The sequence below is a fragment of the Megalobrama amblycephala genome, linkage group LG3 (genome assembly GCF_018812025.1).
Source record: "Megalobrama amblycephala isolate DHTTF-2021 linkage group LG3, ASM1881202v1, whole genome shotgun sequence".
Lineage (NCBI taxonomy): Eukaryota > Metazoa > Chordata > Actinopteri > Cypriniformes > Xenocyprididae > Megalobrama > Megalobrama amblycephala.
The window spans coordinates 32,526,245-32,544,228 of NC_063046.1; the positions used below are offsets into that span (position 1 = coordinate 32,526,245).

The window sequence follows — 17,984 nt, forward strand, 5'->3', positions numbered from 1 at the left end:
TGACACCTGCAAGGATTAGTCTACTATTAAAGCAGGAATTTGATGCACACAGTAAGTCTACATAATATTCACATATGCAGTTCAGAGGACATACATACATAGCAGTTACAGCATGAAATAATATTTAAACCTATAACATTTTACATAGATAACTTTTAAACATAGTCTATCAAATTTTTATTTCACAATTCTGACTTTTTTCCTGCATTTGTGTGTTTATTACTCCCAGTTCGGACGTTATAACTCGCAATCGTGAGTTTATTTCACAATCCTGAGGGGAAAAAAGTCAGAATTGCGGGATAAATTGCAATTCAGAAAAGACAGAATAACGAGTATATCTCACAATTCTGTTTTTCTTTGTAAGAAATGTGAGATATAAACTAAGATTTGTGAGAAATAAAAGTCAGAATTGTGAGATATAAACTCGAAATTAACTTTTTTTATTCTTTTATTTCGTGGCTTCCATAGACTGCCACTGCTCAACTGTCATTTTCTGCAACCAGGTAGGCTCCGCCCATAAAAAACGTCATCGCTGTTTGCAAACACCAAATTGGTCTATATCATAGACTGTAAAAAATATGGACGTAGTGTCCGTGACGTCACCCATAGAGTTCTGAACAGCAGTTTTGACAGTGCCCAAGGAAGTCGACCGGAAGTTGAAGTCGGCCGCGTGCCGCCATCTTGTAGCAGAACTTCACTTGCGTTAGCATCCCATTGACTCCCATTCATTTTGGCGTCACTTTGACAGCGAATAACTTTACATCTGAGGCGTTTAAAGACTCCATTTGTCCATTATTTATTTCTAAAGATACACGACAATGTATAAAGGGCTCCATTACCTTCTATGTTACATTATGGCCCCGTAGAAACAGTTTTTGTAAAAATAGGCTAACGATTGCGTCATAACCACTCGACTCTCTGTCGCACAGTAGAGAAATTACCGTAGAGACAGGAGGAGATGCTCGCAGGCAATAGTATGCATTAACTTAATATGGCGTACTAGCGTTACATTTTAAAATACTATACAAAATAATTAATTGGGCAAAGAGGCGGGACGTAGTTGGAGCCCATGCGACTTGTTGCTGAAACCACGCCCGCCTAGCTATCTATCTTAGACACTATCTAAAATATTAATAAAGATAACAATATCATTAGAAAGTACTAAAGGATTACTGTCAATCTACAGTGATTTTTAAGATAACGTTATAGATGCTCTAACACCAGTAGGCTAATTAATTTGTGTGGGGTGTGCAAATAACACAAAAAAATCAACTGGGACTTCATACCTTTAATGAAATAGAGATCGCGAGATGAATCCAATCCGTTGCACTTGGGTAAAATGTCCATTTCAAAACATAAAACATTGTTTATAATGTAAAACTCTATACGTACATATATAGGTACCAGATATCTGTATAATGTTCTCTCAAACTAATGAGCACGTGTCCAAAGTATAATTTTTCAAAATAGTGCAGCAGTTTTAGTTATATCCAAGCAGTGCTGTCGGAGTTGTATATCCTCCTGGTATTGTCATTGTAGTAAATCTCAGGAACAAAACCTTTAGCCAATGCCACGATCCAACAACGTGTGTTCCGCATGCGAGCACATCTAAACAGACTGACATCTGTCTCAAGTATGCAGCAAGCCATATATTGTATAAAATAATCCAGAAAAAAGGCACAAATACGGCTGAGATGCCAAATTCAGCGGCTGAAATGAGCTGCTGAGGTAACATGACGGCTCACAGACAGCAGTGCCAATCCACCTGTCACTCAAGTGACCACGCCCTTAATTATGCAGAACTTTAAGGCTTAATATAATTTAAACGGATGAGTTATAAAAAAATTCACCCCCCTCAGAGTTGTCATGAAGGACAAAATGAGCAGTATAGACCAAAACACAATGTGAACCAGAGTGTAAACATGTTTTTTTCTGCTGTAAACTTGGCTATTTTAACATGATGGTCAATGAGATTCTGCTCCCTTTTGCAGCCTGTCCCTAGCGGCCAGTCGATGAATCGCAGTTTAAGTTACTTCCGTATTGGCTTCACGAGAAACTGGGGGAGGTTGCCGCTTGGTCAATATCCATTTATTATGTTTATTTGACAAGTTGTAAGGAACACATTCAATTCCAACCTTTAGTGTAATTTGTTTGTTTTACTCGCGTTTTCGCAGTTTCTAATAAATCCAGTCACCCAGCAGGTTCTTTTGCCACTCAGTCTAGCTGAGGGAGCGCGTTTTCGGTGGGAAAGTGACATCGATGCATACCCTCTATAATATTATGGACATCGCTTGGTCAATAACTGTCAATTTGAGATTTGAATCCGTGGCGGAAGGAAGTAGTTCTTCACAAAAGAGGGTTTTAAAGGTCCCGTTTTTCGTGTTTTTTTGAAGCTTTGATTGTGTTTATAGTGTGCAATATAACATGTGTTCATGTTTCGCGTGTAAAAAAACACAGTATTTTTCACATAATTTACTTATCTGTATACCGCTGTTTCCACTGTCATAAAAACGGGCTGATGACTTCCTTGTTCTATGAAGTCCCTCCTTCAGAAATATGTAACAAGTTCTGATTGTGCCAGCGGTTCCTGTGTTGTGATTCGACAGCTCTGAGCGTACCGTGCCCGGAAAAGTCACGCCTCTTATCATAACGTGGAGATGCACGCGCTCAGTGTTATTGTAAACATGTCTTTAATTTTACCCTATCAATTTGAGCCGGAATCAGACCCGGTGATTGGACTGCGGGATGAAAATAACAGCGTTTCGACGACATGGCGACAAACACACTCTACAAACGCAACTCTTGTGTATTCCTGTGAGTGGAGGTTAGTCAAAAAACTGTTTTAGTGACGTCATTAAAGAAGGAAGTAGAGGGATGTAGTCCAAACTGGCCGTTCGATGTAGGCGACTTCTGTTAAATAAAATATCTCGCTTGGCATTGAACTTTGAGCTTTAAAATTTTACAGATTTTATTTATACTCTAACAACAACATTACACACTAACTAAAGTTTGAAACATGGGATCACGAAGAACGGGACCTTTAAAGACACTCTGTTGTTGTTTTTATTTGTTTACAGTTACACACTTGTGCCGTCGAACTGTTGTATAAATATATATATGGCCGATTTGGCTCTAATTTTATAATTTTATTTTTTTGTCGGATACAATCAATATTGAAATACATGAAAGCATGCTGAAGATTGGTGTGCAAACAGTAGCTCAGGTAGGTCGAAAACACACGAGGGGAAGCGTTTGGATAATAAAACATCAGCACCACAGACATTCAGATGGGAAGCTATTACCTGAGGTAATTTTTCCGGGACCATTACTGAGATGGCACATTCCGACGAGACTAAATCACTGAGAAGCTCTGTTAATTACTTTACCCCACCTCTCCATGTAAAAGTTATCCCGTCCGAATAGGGCTTATAGAAAGCACAATTAAGTAGGCCCAATCACGTGACATTCATCCATAGCTAATGTTAAATATTATGCACCAATATTCCACTTAACAATAGTATACGTTATCGGATATTTTATTTAATCTGTTGAACCGTTCACAAAACCAGTAGTTGCATCCCAAATGATGCACTATACACTATGCACTATGCACTTATACACTATGTACTTGTGCACTATGCACTCATCCATGTAGTGCGTGAATTGTATAAAGTTATTTTGTCATTTAACAACGGAGACCGATCCTCCCTCCCCCTCCCCTACGTAATTAAAGCTGCGACAGTTGAGTGCACGAAGTGTCCAACATTCCACACTTCGTTTTTTCCGTTAATTTAGTGCATCATCCGGGTATTTAAAGTGTACTTTTTCTTTTTGGAATTTTCAGTGTGAACGCGCTACTCGCACTATTTATACTTAAAAACGTCATAGAATAGTGCATAAGTACGCGAAATGGGACGCACCTAGTAATTCATAGTAATTGCATAGTAATTCTGTCATCAGTTAAACTGAATTCAGTGAATTGGTCCGAGCTGTTCTTGAGTGAATAACCCACTCAACTAGTTAAAATAAATAAACAGCAGTGGCTTTTTTTTTTGGGGGACGTTTAAAATATTTTAGTGCCATATATATGCCACGGAAGCCGCTTTACATAATGATGTAAATAATATTCGATTCATTAAACGAACTGTTCCAAAGAACCGATTCATGCAGTGAGAACGCACATAATCATCTCGGTTTAGAATTCATTGAATTACAGGGATTTGCCTTCATCTCCAGTTGCCAGAAACTTTTAGGCTTGTTCGAGATGTAACGGTTCTGCGCAGATTGATCGGCGTATGACATCAAAGTACCACGAGAGCGTTTGGAGAGCAAACGACTCCTTATGCTTTTGAATTGCTCTCGTGGTACTTTGATGTCATAAGCCAATCGGTCTGCACAGCGCCGATGCATCTCGAACAAGCCTTTTGTGAGATTGCGTGAGCATTATGAAGCTGTTTGGAAGGCACTTGGCAAAGAGAGCAATGAAAGACCACGTAATTTCATCATTAGCTCACCATGGAATGTTACCAGGGCATACTTACCTATGAAACTTTTTAAATCTTATAATAAGAAATGCATGACGAAAATGTGTGTAATATATCACAACAAAACAAAACAAATTGAATTATTCTGTTTATACGTTAACTCCAACTCTCCCACCATATCTACATTTAAAATGAATCGTGAAGACACCCTGGGTCACATAACCATAAACGATTAAATTACTGACCTTAGCATCTTTCATTTGTTAACGTAACGGAAGGGATTCAGACTTCAGACTTCTGGAAAGTTCCTCCCAGGTACAGTGTAGGCCAGTGGTTCCCAACCTTTTTTATGCCAAGGCCCCCCTCCTCTCCGAATCAATACTGCACGGCCCACACCCAGCCTCCCTCCCTTCCTTCCTCCCTCCCTTCCTCCCTCTTACTTCACAAAAACATTTGTATTGTAGTGTTATTACGTTTCAACCCCATGTTATTATTTCTTTAAAGAAGAAACTCAAGATAGATTTAAACATTCAGAGTTTTATTTTTTTCTTCATCATACAGTACATTTTAAAATGAATTGCATTCCCTTTATCAACACAAGCCACCCAGCATTAGCTTACTGCAGTGTGCAACAAGTGTCTCACATCAGCCGCCGAGCGAACGCACAGAGTAACGTATAACATTTTCAACACACTTAAAGTCCCTGTAAAGTCATTTTAAAGTATGTGTTCTGAGTTTGTCACACCGCAGAAAAATGTGTTATTAACCACCCAGCCAAATTTAAATGATTAAAAAAATCTCCAAGTAAATGAAATAAGTTATCAAAATCTCGAAAAAATAGGCAGCGCTCTCTGCTCTCAAACGCTGGGGGCGTGTCCGCTGTCGGCGCTGAAACCACACCCACTCGCGAGAGCTGCCGTCTCAACTTACTTGTCTAATGAGTCAATCAAACATACTGATGCATATAAAAAGAATCATTTTTAGAGGGTTGCAAATTTTAGTAGAGTTACTGTGGACTACCTTCATAAGCAAACTCAGCAACTTACACTCATTGGTGGGCACGAACTGCCGACTGTTGTCGAGTCGACAAATGACGGCGCCGCGAGACGGGAGGATGAAGGCCGGGGCGGGAGAGACTCTGTCCGGCCCCATATATCATCGGTTATCGGTGGGACGGTAGGAAGGCCGAGGCGGGAGGGGGGCCGAGGTCTGTTCAGTCACATTCACCAAAAACAGCGGATTATCTGTGAATCCCAGCTGTCTGATGAAAGTTTGTAAAATTATCCGGTGTAGAACGATCACTTTAGAATCCTTCATATCATCGTTTTAGGAAATTTAAATAAGGAGACCAAGCATATTGTATATTAAAACAACCATGTAATATGCATTTGCGTGACGAAGGCATTACTAGCTAAATGTGCAAAGGACTGTATAACTGTAATGACACTCGAGATTGAGCGAGTGAACCGCTGTAGAGTTAGAGGAGGTGCCACGCTCGGTGCGTCATCGACAGTTATATAGTGTTAGGGGCGGGGCTATGCTCGGGGGTCCAAGTGCGTCATCAGACCCCCGTTTTAGCTCCGCCCAAAAAATCCTGAGCAGAGACTTGGTGAAAAACTGTTTAACGCTCTAACTTCACAATTAAGCATTACACAATTCACAGACTTTGTAATGTGTTTCAGCAATACATTTGTAACATTTATAAAGTGTTTAGAAAGAATTCTCAGAATTGACTTTACAGGGACTTTAAATGTATCTAATATGATAAACAGAGCTGCGTTACCTCATACTCATGACCGGAAAAGCAGAAGCAGCACCGGTGACTGTGGCATAATAAAAGTCCTGCTGCTCGCAGCATGTGTTGCGCAATCGCTCCAGCGGCCTCGTTCAGCTCCCACAACACTCGGTCCTGCTCTGCTTCATACTATAATAACGTTAATAATCGCAACCATGAACATGAGTTTCTTGCCGAGTCCTATCCCGATTTATTTCCACCGGCTGTGAGGTGAAGACCACATGTCCCAAGATTTCACGCTCAAGCCATGCCTTTGTTTTGAATAGGCCTCTAGTGACCGGACATAAAATTCTTCTAAAATATTGCACCTTTAACCATTTTGTTTTGCTAATTAATTTTACCATTATTAATCATCAAGCCTCTATATTAAACATACAGAGGCTTGATGATCATTTTTGTTTTCAGTTGAATGTTTATTTCACACGTCCTTTGATTTGTTAACAAGGGATCATGTCTTTTTGGGTTGCTGAAAAAAAGCAGTATTGTTATCTTGGCAGTTCATAGCTGTGCAGACTTCCTATTTCTTTTAGCTGCTAAATTTAAAAAGTTTGTACATTTTCATCACATTTCTGAAAGCGTGATGAAATTAATGCATTTGTTCTGCTTTACAACTGCAGGTGTTGTGTTAAGTTTTATATAGATATGATATGCTTAAATGTTAACATTTAACATGATAATTATGCCTAGGCCTTATTTTATTAGAGTCTGTTTCATTACATGCAGGTCTTATAGATGACCCTTTTAAGAAATGCCTCAGAAGAGATGTTGACTATTACTGATGTAGGCTCATCTTGTCCGTTCTAGAGCCAAAAACAGAGGTGTGACATTTCCAGAAGATATGGACAGAACTGAACTTTGAAATGATGGGCTCCTGCTGTGTGGTAAGACTGTGTGACTAATACTGAAAAAAATCTTTTATTCACAGCAAAGGAAAACCTTGTGGTTTTTACCACTTTTTACATTTTATAAAATGTTTTCATGCATACATTTTCTTTAAGGGTTATTTTCAAAGTAGAATCTCTGTCCAGTCATTTGTGTTGCATTGCCTTCTGAACTCCTGCAAACCTATCAGCAGTGTACTTGCCTTTTAAATGGATGCCAGTTTATTATTTGCATGGTTTATGTACTGTAGTTGTGGACAGTGATGGATGCCAAACAAATCAAATATCATATTGCCTTTATTGATTGCCTCCTACTGTAGAAAATTCCATTGGAGGATTCCAGTGATACTGATGAGTTGCACACCCATGCCATTACGCTGGCAGGGCAACAAGACATGATTTCCCTTGCTTTCCTTGTCAAAGGACTTTTTTCTTTCTCTCTCCCCGCATTTCTCAGCCTTTCATCTCTGAGCATTTGATGGCCCTTGATTATTCCCTCTACTGAGATCCTGCCAGTCCCATAGTCTCCTGTTCTCTCTGTTGCTGAGATGAAGAACCATATAGAACTATAGTTACAGGAAAAGGGTTTATATAGGTGTATATATATATATATATATATATATATATATATATATATATATATATATGTTAGTTGCTGTGAAGGCAAATGTAAATGGTTGGTAAGAGCAAATTTTGAGAGCATTTAGTTTACTATGAATCCACTAGCGCTGAACAGCAATGTCATTTAGAATGCCTGGGTATGTTTTATATGTGACACCAGTTAATTTGTATGGTTTGGTTTCGTGTCACTAAAGGTGTGTGTTTGTGCCAGTGCAAATTACTTTTGTTAAATGTCTCATTTTAGTTTTATTTCATAAATAATTCATTGCTATTTTGACTTTGTCTTTTGAAATTATGTAAATGTGTTTGACGTCAAAAGCATTTATTTCACATGTTAAAGCATTCACACTGATAGTCATGAAACAACTTTTTGTGACACAAACAAACATACAAGCAAACAATTTGGTTAATGTATTGTGTGCTGAAAAAAAAAAAATGTTTGTACATAGTCCTGGCTGTGTAAATGGGGAAAAAACAAAACAAAGTGGATCGGACTGGGTGGTATTTCAGAAAACAAGTTATGTGACATGCCTGGTACACTCAAAAAAATTACACTTTAAACTAACTCAAGTCAATTATGGATAGTGGTTCCACACAACTAACTTAGTTTCTATTAACATTAAAGGTTTATTTTTACTCTATGCAAAATCCTTGAGTTGTGACAAAACAACTGACTAAGGAAGAATCTATGTAAAATAGTTATGTCCAACTTACTCAATTCAATCATGGACAGTGGTTCCACATGATTGAGACAAGTAAAATCCAATAGAATCAACCATGTTAAATTAACATTGGCTGTAGGTCAGAGTTTTGAATTGCAGACAGGTCCAAATATTTGGCATGGCAAATATCTCACAGGCTGTGGCGCTTCTATCAGATTGTGTGTAATTCAGGCACTGATTTGCCTCCGAATTCAGGCCTTTGACAGCAGTTTCGCAAAATCTGTCGGCAAGTGAAAATTGGGCCTAAAATCGTGCAGTGTGAACTCGGCATTAGTTTACTTCAGAGGTATTCACTGATCTATTGATGAGACTGCCGTGGACGTGACAGAATTATATATACTGTTCTTATTCACGGTGATTAAATATTATTAAACAAATGATTGAAAAATGATTGCATAACCAACAAATAGGTGGCAATATGCACTAAGTAGGTAAATCGCCATTAAACAAAAGTAGAAGAAAGAAGTAGTATGACGTGTATTCACTTACTTCCGGACACGTTTTTGGAACCAGCATACCTCGAGTAAACAAGGTTTGGGTCAATCAACCGAGAGTTCAAGGTATGTTTGACAATAACCTTGCTTTCTGGAATACACGCTACTCAGACCAAGCACCACAATGCTCTTATAACAGTGGGGGTGTATACAATCATAATGGAGGAGGAGAGAGAGTGAGCTAGAGGGAGATTTGTAGAAAGACTGTAGAAAGAGAGATGGCTGAGATATTACCAAAGAGGAAAAGGTCAGATGAATATAACTGGAAAAAGAAGGGCTTCGATCAGGCAAGAGCTAGGACCTGTGTTAATATTGGAAAAGCTTTCCAGTGCTGGAGAGACGTTCAAGAGCTGGAATGCCTAAAAAAGGAAGCTGAGGTTGCTTTGTTTCTGAGTGCTCCATATGTGAGTAAAGTTGGTTTTGCTATGATTTACTTTGCAGTGTACGTTGTAGAACAAAACGTCAGTCAAGTATAGTCAAGTTATGTTTACCACAGGCTTTATTTTACTCATAAATTGAGAAACCCCATTATAAAACCCCATTGAAAAATCTCAAATGAACCAGCGGCGAATTAGCCTTCTGGGTTCTGACGTCACACCTGCACCACTCTATGATAAGACCGTCTCTGGTATAAAGTAATGTTTATAAGTGCATGGCTTCTTTGTGTACAGTGGCAACCAAGGAAACGAAATCGCTGCTGTACCATAAGCACCACCTACTGTCAGAAAGTGAATTTTCATTTTCATTCAGTCCGTCTGCTGTTTTTGATTTCCACTTCCAATCTAAGCATTTTGCTGAATACTGTCCAAACATGACACCAGATGGCTGAACTATCACCCTTGCATTCATTTGTGTCTTAATAAGAATGTTTCTGTGAATTGCTGTGAAACAACCAATCGTCCTTAAGCCATTCTCTTAATAAATGTGCAGTGGATGTGCTGCAGTTATGTGGTCAATTTGAGGAGTAAATTATATGCAGAAGTTTTCCATTTGCGTAGCATGACCATGCAGGCAAGTTCCACCAGCCAACTGTGTTTTGGTTGTGCATGTCACGACCTCACTCTATTTTATCCCCTTATACCGATTAAAAATGGACTAAAGTACTGCCTCTCACATTTTCACTTTCCTGCCACATACTGACTGAGAGGTATTCCTCTCTGCAGGGCCTGGTGATGGTGTCCCCATTTACACCCCCTAAGAGGTGCCTGGCAGTTGTCCTATCTGTCTTATCTGATGGCAACAGGCATTTGTTTGTGTTAGTCCACCGAAACCAGATCCACTGAAACAATTTTTCCCATTCGTTGAAAAGGGAATTTGGACTGCTCTCTTGCATGCCGGTGGTTTTACACTTTAAGAAAAAAACATCTTCTATACAAATATCTATCCAAGCTCTAGCTGACCATGAAGACTGACACAAACAAAGGTTATTAATAATTTTCTAGCGAACAATTTTATGGTGCAGTTTCTTGTTGACACTTTTTGTTTCTTCTTTAATTTTTGACTGTTCTTGACATGTAATTCAAGTCTCTCCATGCTTTGAGTGAGTTAGCTGACCTAAATCAGGTGTTGGTGATTTTGAATCCCTTTCAACTTTGCTCAGAAATAAGGAGTTTTGAAGCTTCTCCTCATCTCATCAAACACTTGTTGCTTTTATGATCGCAGGTACATATCAAAGAGAATCCCTGCACAGGTCTGTGTGTAACACCTCAATGTTTCAGTCAATACACAGGGCCAATCAATGAAACAGTAGACTTTGAAGAGGGAAATCTATGAAATGAAGAGCTTTACATCATTCCATGTATGTCATTGCTCGGCATCACACCCTTTATCTCTCGTTTCTGAGATGATTCCCTTTTTTGTCTCACTCTGTCCATGTCTTTTTCTCTCTGTTCTCCTATCCGTGAACTCTATAGAAAGGCTTTATTTATTTTACATATTCAACCAAGGTCAGCAGAGTTAGTGCAAAGTTGTTTCATCTCTGTGTGAAGCAAGACAGGTTTTATAATGTCAAATCAGTGTATTGTTCAATGACATGCAATTTTTTTTTTTTTTTTTTTTGTCTGGATTTATTTATTCAAAACTACATTAAAAGTGCAATCCATACATAGTGTTTTGAATACACCTTTTCTATGAAGATCTTGTTTTTTATTTTAATTTCTAAATTTAAATGTATTTTAATGCTTGTTCAATCTTTTAAAGTAAAAATGTCAGGGTGAAACAACTGTCCTCACATAATAATGAAGAAAGAGCCTCATATATATATATATATATATATATATATATATATATATATATATATATATATATATATATATATATATATATATATATATATATATATATGTATATATATATATATATGTATATGATGCACTGAAATTATTTTGTGTTTATTTATGTGGAGCACAACAGATTTTTTCCCCCCTACAGTTTCTTTTCATTTAAGCAGACAGACGGACAGACCTAAATATATATATATATATAAAACACACACACACACACACTTACACACACACACACACACACACACACACATACACACACACACACACACACACACCTACACACACACGTCACGTCACACTACTGCCGGTTGTCATGTCGACCGTCACAGCCCTAAATTTGACCTTTTATGACAAGGCAATATTTTTAAAATGTTATGTGATGTGACTTTATATTTTCATAAGTCATGACATTTGTGAAAACCTTTTACTAGTCATTGACCTGTTATATACAGTATTGTGACACAAATTGCTAGGAAAGTGTGTTTGATTTTATACTTTATGTATCTTTTGGCTTCCCAGAGCAACATTGAGGTGCTGACCTGATTTCTCTTGGCACCATTTTCTTTCTTCTTTAGCTTACAGTGACATTGGTGAGTGGCAAAAACCTCTCTTTAATCTCCCTCGTGGACCTACGTGATTGTCAAATTAAAACAAACTATCAAAATATTGGTTTCTCTGCTGAGTGTCCCTTGACAGTCATCTGCTTTGCCATTTGATGGCTTCCCCTCTGCTCTAGTGTTTAGGAAGTCACTTTGAGCAGGCAGGTAATCGCCTGCCACTAGCAGAGAAACCCTACAGCACTTCATTGCGCCCGCTGCTAATTACAAACAAAACATGGTTAAGCCATGTTAATTCACTGCCAGCGGCAAGGAACACACAAATAAAAGAAAAAGGCGCAATTACAGAGTCTGGTCGGGAAGACTGTTCCCTTGATATGGTCATATGGAGGAGGAATTATACTAAAACTAAATAAATACAGCACTGATAGGTTTTCTTCCCTTTCTTTCTCTTTTTTCCCCAGTACTCACAGGAGAGATAGAAAATGGCCCTTTTAAAATGTAAACCCTTTAATAAATGGGGTCTTTCTCTAATACTCTTGAAGTCTGTCTTCTCTCTCCTTCTTTCTCCTTTACTCACACTCTCCGGATGCTTCTTTGTAATACGCACCATGTTCTTTGAAACATTTCCAATTGTAAAGTGAGCAAGAGAATTGTCAGTATGCCGTGAGCACCCACAGTGAAGAGCAAACACATGCTAGTGGCATCTTCTCAAACCCTCAGAATGCTTCTGATTATTGATCTGCTTGGCCATTATTAATCTGGACACTGAATGGGCACTAGGAGGACTGGATCAGGTGAGAGAGGTTGTGTATGCATTTATCATTGACAATAATCCTATCAATTACTAATCCTTGAAAATTGATCAGCGAGAATGGCTGGTTGCCCTTTTCTCTGACGGCGTCTCTGGAGAGTGATAACCAAAAAGCACCTGATCAGGGCTAAGCCAGTAAAATCTCCCTCGGGTTTGAGTTCTTAAATCATGACGGAGAGATCAGAAGTGATCGAGGGGTACTCTCAGAATAGTTCATGTCCATATGGTGATGGAAATGTGGACATGTGTTCTGATTACGACTGAGATTGCTAGATTAGTGTGTAATCTTTGCTTGGAGGCGAGTGTCTGAGAGAAAGCAAACGGATGGTCCCACTGATTGTAGGTCAGGACTTCTGAAATCCCCTTTTAGGGGATCATATTCAGTAAGCCTCTCAGGGTTCATTAGAGTACACAGCTTCCAATGTTTATTTGCAGTTTCTAGATAAGTCTAAAAAGCGATTGACCTTATTTTGAATTTTAACTACACTGAAATTATTTTGTGTTTATTTATGTGGAGCACAACAGATTTTTTTCCCCGCTACAGTTTCTTTTCATTCAAGTACATGAAATTTAGGTTTGCAATGATGGAAGGTTAAAAAAAAAAAAAAAAATATATATATGTACATAGAAAACAATGTAATTACCACATTCAAATCATCATTAAAATACTCAACATGACTACAGTGGTTCAACCTTAATGTTATGAAACGACGAGAATACTTTTTGTGCACAAAAACAAAACAAAAATAACGACTTTATTCAACAATTTCTTCTCTACCCTGGCATTATGCTACACTGTTTACATTGTATAGACAGTGTAGGCTTCCAGGTTCTATATCAGAACACCGGCTCAGTATTGGCCGACGTTGTTCACGTGAGCACCAGGACGCACGCGTGTGATGCTGACGCAGGAGCCGGACAGTACTGAGTTGGCATTCTGATTTCCGATTTTTTGTCGATTAATTTGAATTTGATGTTTTGCCTCGATTTTATTATTTTCAAATCGAGAAATCACGATTTTTAATAAGAATGTTAGCAAATGTTACAATTAACATTGACATGATGGCGCGCCTGATTAACGCGTTATTGTGTTGAAAAAACGAGACGCGGGCAGTGGAATGGGAAAAAAACAAAGTTATTTAAAGCAAGTTGAACTTTTTTTTTTAACTTGACCACTGCGTTGCTAGAATGCCGTTTCATGAGTGAGAAGCTGCAAAAGACGCGAGACACGAGTGCAACAGCCAGACATGTCCGCCAAACATGTTCGCCAAACATAAAAACTGTAGTCAAAATAGCACAATGGAATGCAAAAACCTGTAAAGGACTACTACTGTATGTCTGATATTTCATGTTTACATGATGGTGACAGGCTGAGAGCTGCTGTTATTTTATGTTTTTACAAAGCATTTGCTATTAATAATAGCCTATTACTGGTGTTATTTATTGCTATTACATTTTGGCTAAGAAATATTGAGCATTTTTCTTATTTTAAATTATTTCTGAGTATATAGGATATGTTTAATATAAGTTTGTACAACATTTGCCTTCATATTTAATGCATATTTTCTGCAAAGATATTTAACAAAAAACAAGTCATTTGTTTTACATTTACACCATGTTGATCACTTCAGGTGTGCTGCATTTGGAATATAACTTTTTTTAACCAGATGGTTAATAAAGAGAATATTACTTGAATACATATTGTAGTTAAGTTTTTAAGTTGACTAGTAAAAAAAAATCGGAATCAAAACAGTGAATCAGTCAATCGTTCTGAAAAAATCTAGATTTCATTTTTTTGCCATATTGCCCAGCCCTGTACAAATAAGCTATTCATAGATTGATTTTTTCCTTAAAATGGTAAACACGTGACTCTTAGAAAACATTATTTTAGTCATTATTTTTGCAATTTTGTTTGGTGACACCAAAGGATGCAGCAATGGCACAGTTCAGCATTAGAGGTGAAAGCCATGTTGGCTTTTATTCATTTTCCCAAACAAGTAGTACAACAGTAGTTGTCTTTTTATGCAGTGTGTGGTTGTTTGTGGCATGTAGTGTCTGACAATTTGTAAACAATTCATTTTTATTTAAAAAAAAATAGTTTCACATGACATGATCATTAAAATTTCAGTGCTGGCAGAATCCTCAAGGTCATTTTATCTCAATTGACTATAGTCGATTGACTGCTGTCTTTGGCTTGAGTTGTGATTTCAATCAATTTGGCTCATTCTTTGCACTCAAACTTTGCAGAAGCTTTTAAAATGGGCAACCTAGGATATACAATCGTAAACAATTATAAATAATAAATGAACTCTTTTCTCTTAAGAAATATAGCATCCCAGAATGAAGTGAATAATGCCTGGAAAAGAGATCAAAGTCAAAGAGTCCACTGGGTGGAAGACGGAGAGAAAAATGTAGTGCACAGTATGATAAGGGAAAGGAGATGAGCCTTTTATATTAGCCATGCCTTTGTTCCACAACGTCAGGTGCTAGAGAGGCATGGCTGAAGTAGAGAAAAATCCCTTTAGAAATGAAACTCCTGGAGTCTTATTCTGCATTATAGCCTTTTTTGCCGACACTTTAGACGCGTATATCCCTTGCTGCCCTTGAAAAACTGCGCACACACAGTAGTACTGATAAAAAACAAAGTTCTTTTCTCAGTAAAGATGATGTTAATTAGGAAAGCTTCATTTGCTTGTTGCATGGAGGCCACTTAGAGCTCAAAAGCTCATGACGTTACCACACTTGAGAGCAAAATGGATTTCGTATTCCTTAATAATTTATTAAGGGTTGCATACACATACGGACAAACATACTCTTACATGAACAGGCAGAAACGCACACAAAGATGTTTCTGCAGCTGCTGAAGCTTGTGTCAGTTGCCTCAGGCCAGTGGTTTTCTTGAGAAAGATCAAAATATGAATAATAATAAAAGGATAAATAAATATTCATCTCATATTCATTGCATACTTTTAATTCAAATTTGTTTTGTGTCCCTCTGTCCCTTATTTGTGGTGTTTGTTCTACAGGAGGGGTGTTTAACCTCACTGATTTATTGTTCTCATACTCTTCAGGCCTCTCGCCTTCTCTTGCGCTCACGAAAATTTCATTGCTTTGTTATTGGACTTCTAAATTAGAGGCTTTGACATTTGCAACAGCTGTCCAATAACGGTATATAGATTAGTCTATAGTTCTTCTCATGCTTCAGTCATGCAAGTCATTCGATTTGTTTGGATTAAAACAGCCTCTGTCTTAGCTGACAGAAGTTGGAATTTTGCTGGCAGACATTTTTAAAATGAAGTCGATCTTCATTTTTTCAGCTAATGAATATTAACAGTCACCACTAACAGAGAGGAGATCTTTTCAAGATGAAGGAAACACCATGTAAAATTGAAAGTCAGATTTGTAGTAATAAAAAAGATGGAGGATGTCTTTGAATGTAGACACATTAAGAATAGCCTTATTGTGAAGCAGTATGTATAGACTTAACTCTCATATTCTTCTTGTTTTTGACTTGAAGTGTCTTGTTTTTGCAATAATGCCACAAGTTTACAATAGTGCCACGTATCTTGCCACTAAAAGACAAGACTTGACTGTAGTCACATATTTATTTCAATAATCCAAATGTATAAAAATAATTAACTTTAGAATAAGACATTTTAAAAAAGTAAATAAAACCAACAAAAAAACAGCAATAAGCAGATATGAAATGGGAGTGAAGAGTGAACATACACCTGTGTGCGTGAGTGAGTGATTATGTTCATTCCACATTGCATTTGTGCTCTAGTCCCAGTCCTTCATTTATGTCTGGAAATTTTTAGATTTATGCTGGAATTTTATTTGCCAGTTTCTATAAAAATGCTCTCTATTGCAGTCACATCTCTCTCTCTCTCTGTGTGTGTGAGAGTGAGTGAGTGAGTGATCATGGTCGTTCCACATTGCATTTGTGCTCTAGTACCAGGCCTTCATTTATGTGTGGAAATTTTGCTACTGAGATAAAGGAGGGAACCATGTTTTTTAACTAAGGAAATGTTGATTGGGGTCATATAGACCCCGAACACCATATGAGGACAGTGCAGGGTCAACATCTTTTAAAGCCTTTAGCCCTCTGGCCATAATAACAACTGCAGCCAAGACTGCCACATACACTACCATTCAAAAGTGTGGGGTTGGTAAGATTTTTTTTAAGTAATTAATACTTTTATTCCAAGCACACATTAAATTAATCAAAAGTGACAGTAAACACATTTACACAAAAATATTTATAAGCAGCACAACTGTTTTCAGCATTGATAATAAATAAATAAATAAAAAAATCTCAAGCAAATCATCATCTATAATCATCATCACGATTTTTGAAGGATCATGTGACATTGAAGACTGGACCAATGATGCTGAAAATTCAAGCTTTACCATCACATGAATAAAATATATTTTAAAATGTAATAAAATAAAACATTTATTTTGAATGGGAAATTTTGTTTCAATATTACATGTTTTTACTGTATTCTTGATCAAATAAATGCAGCCTTGGTGAACATGAGACTTCTTTCAAAAAACTTACAAACACCATCCTTATAGACCTTAAAAAATAGGACTTCACAATTATGATAAATCATAGTATTTGATTTATTTCTTGAAATTGTATCTGACTATTAATTTTGGCAACTAATCTGACTGTTATTTATAAGAATTCTGGTTTTGTCAAGTCAACTTTATAATATAGCACTTAATACAATACAAATTGTTTCAAGTGGCTTCACAGTAATAAACAGGAAAGTAACATAATTGATTCAAACTTCATTAAATATGATACAAATTCTGCAGAAGACAATAGTGTCATTCAGTTCAAGTCAGTTGAGTGTTGATTCAGTTCAATAACTGTGTAAAGTTGATCTCAGTTCGATTCAGTGTCACATCTCTTGTTTGCAGTGTATATTGGGTATCACAACATCTACATCTACTGTGTATCGCAACTGTTCAGATCTGATTTGTGTGTCCCGTGGAGCTCTTTCATTTTCCGGAATATCTGCAATGGTTTCTTTGGTAATGACGTTGCGTTGGTAGCCTTGCGCCAAAAACAGCAACATCTGCAACATGGAGGGCTTTGCAAAAGAGCTGTTGTCTTAATTACAACTTGACAATATATAGCCACCATGCTGGACTACTACATCTGAGGCAGTGGCAGAAATGTATGATATGTGCGGCTTTATTCTGTGCTGTGATCTCTGCCGGTCACACAACATGTCTCCGTTTATAGGCTATTATAATTTTCACCTTGATCGGCACTTTGCAACAATGCAACTTTTCCTGGTTTATTTTGCAGCCCTACAG

The 17,984-nt window shown here is 37.5% G+C and overlaps 1 protein-coding gene across 1 annotated transcript in view; it reads left to right on the forward strand.

Moving 5' to 3' along the window:
* si:ch211-186j3.6 (neural-cadherin) overlaps positions 1 to 17,984 on the forward strand; it is a 382,700-nt gene continuing 364,716 nt past the window's right edge. The window contains exons 1-2 of the mRNA XM_048185218.1: positions 1 to 51; positions 7,084 to 7,160. The gene's annotated coding sequence lies outside the window, so the exon portion shown is untranslated. The remainder of the gene's footprint in view (positions 52 to 7,083; positions 7,161 to 17,984) is intronic.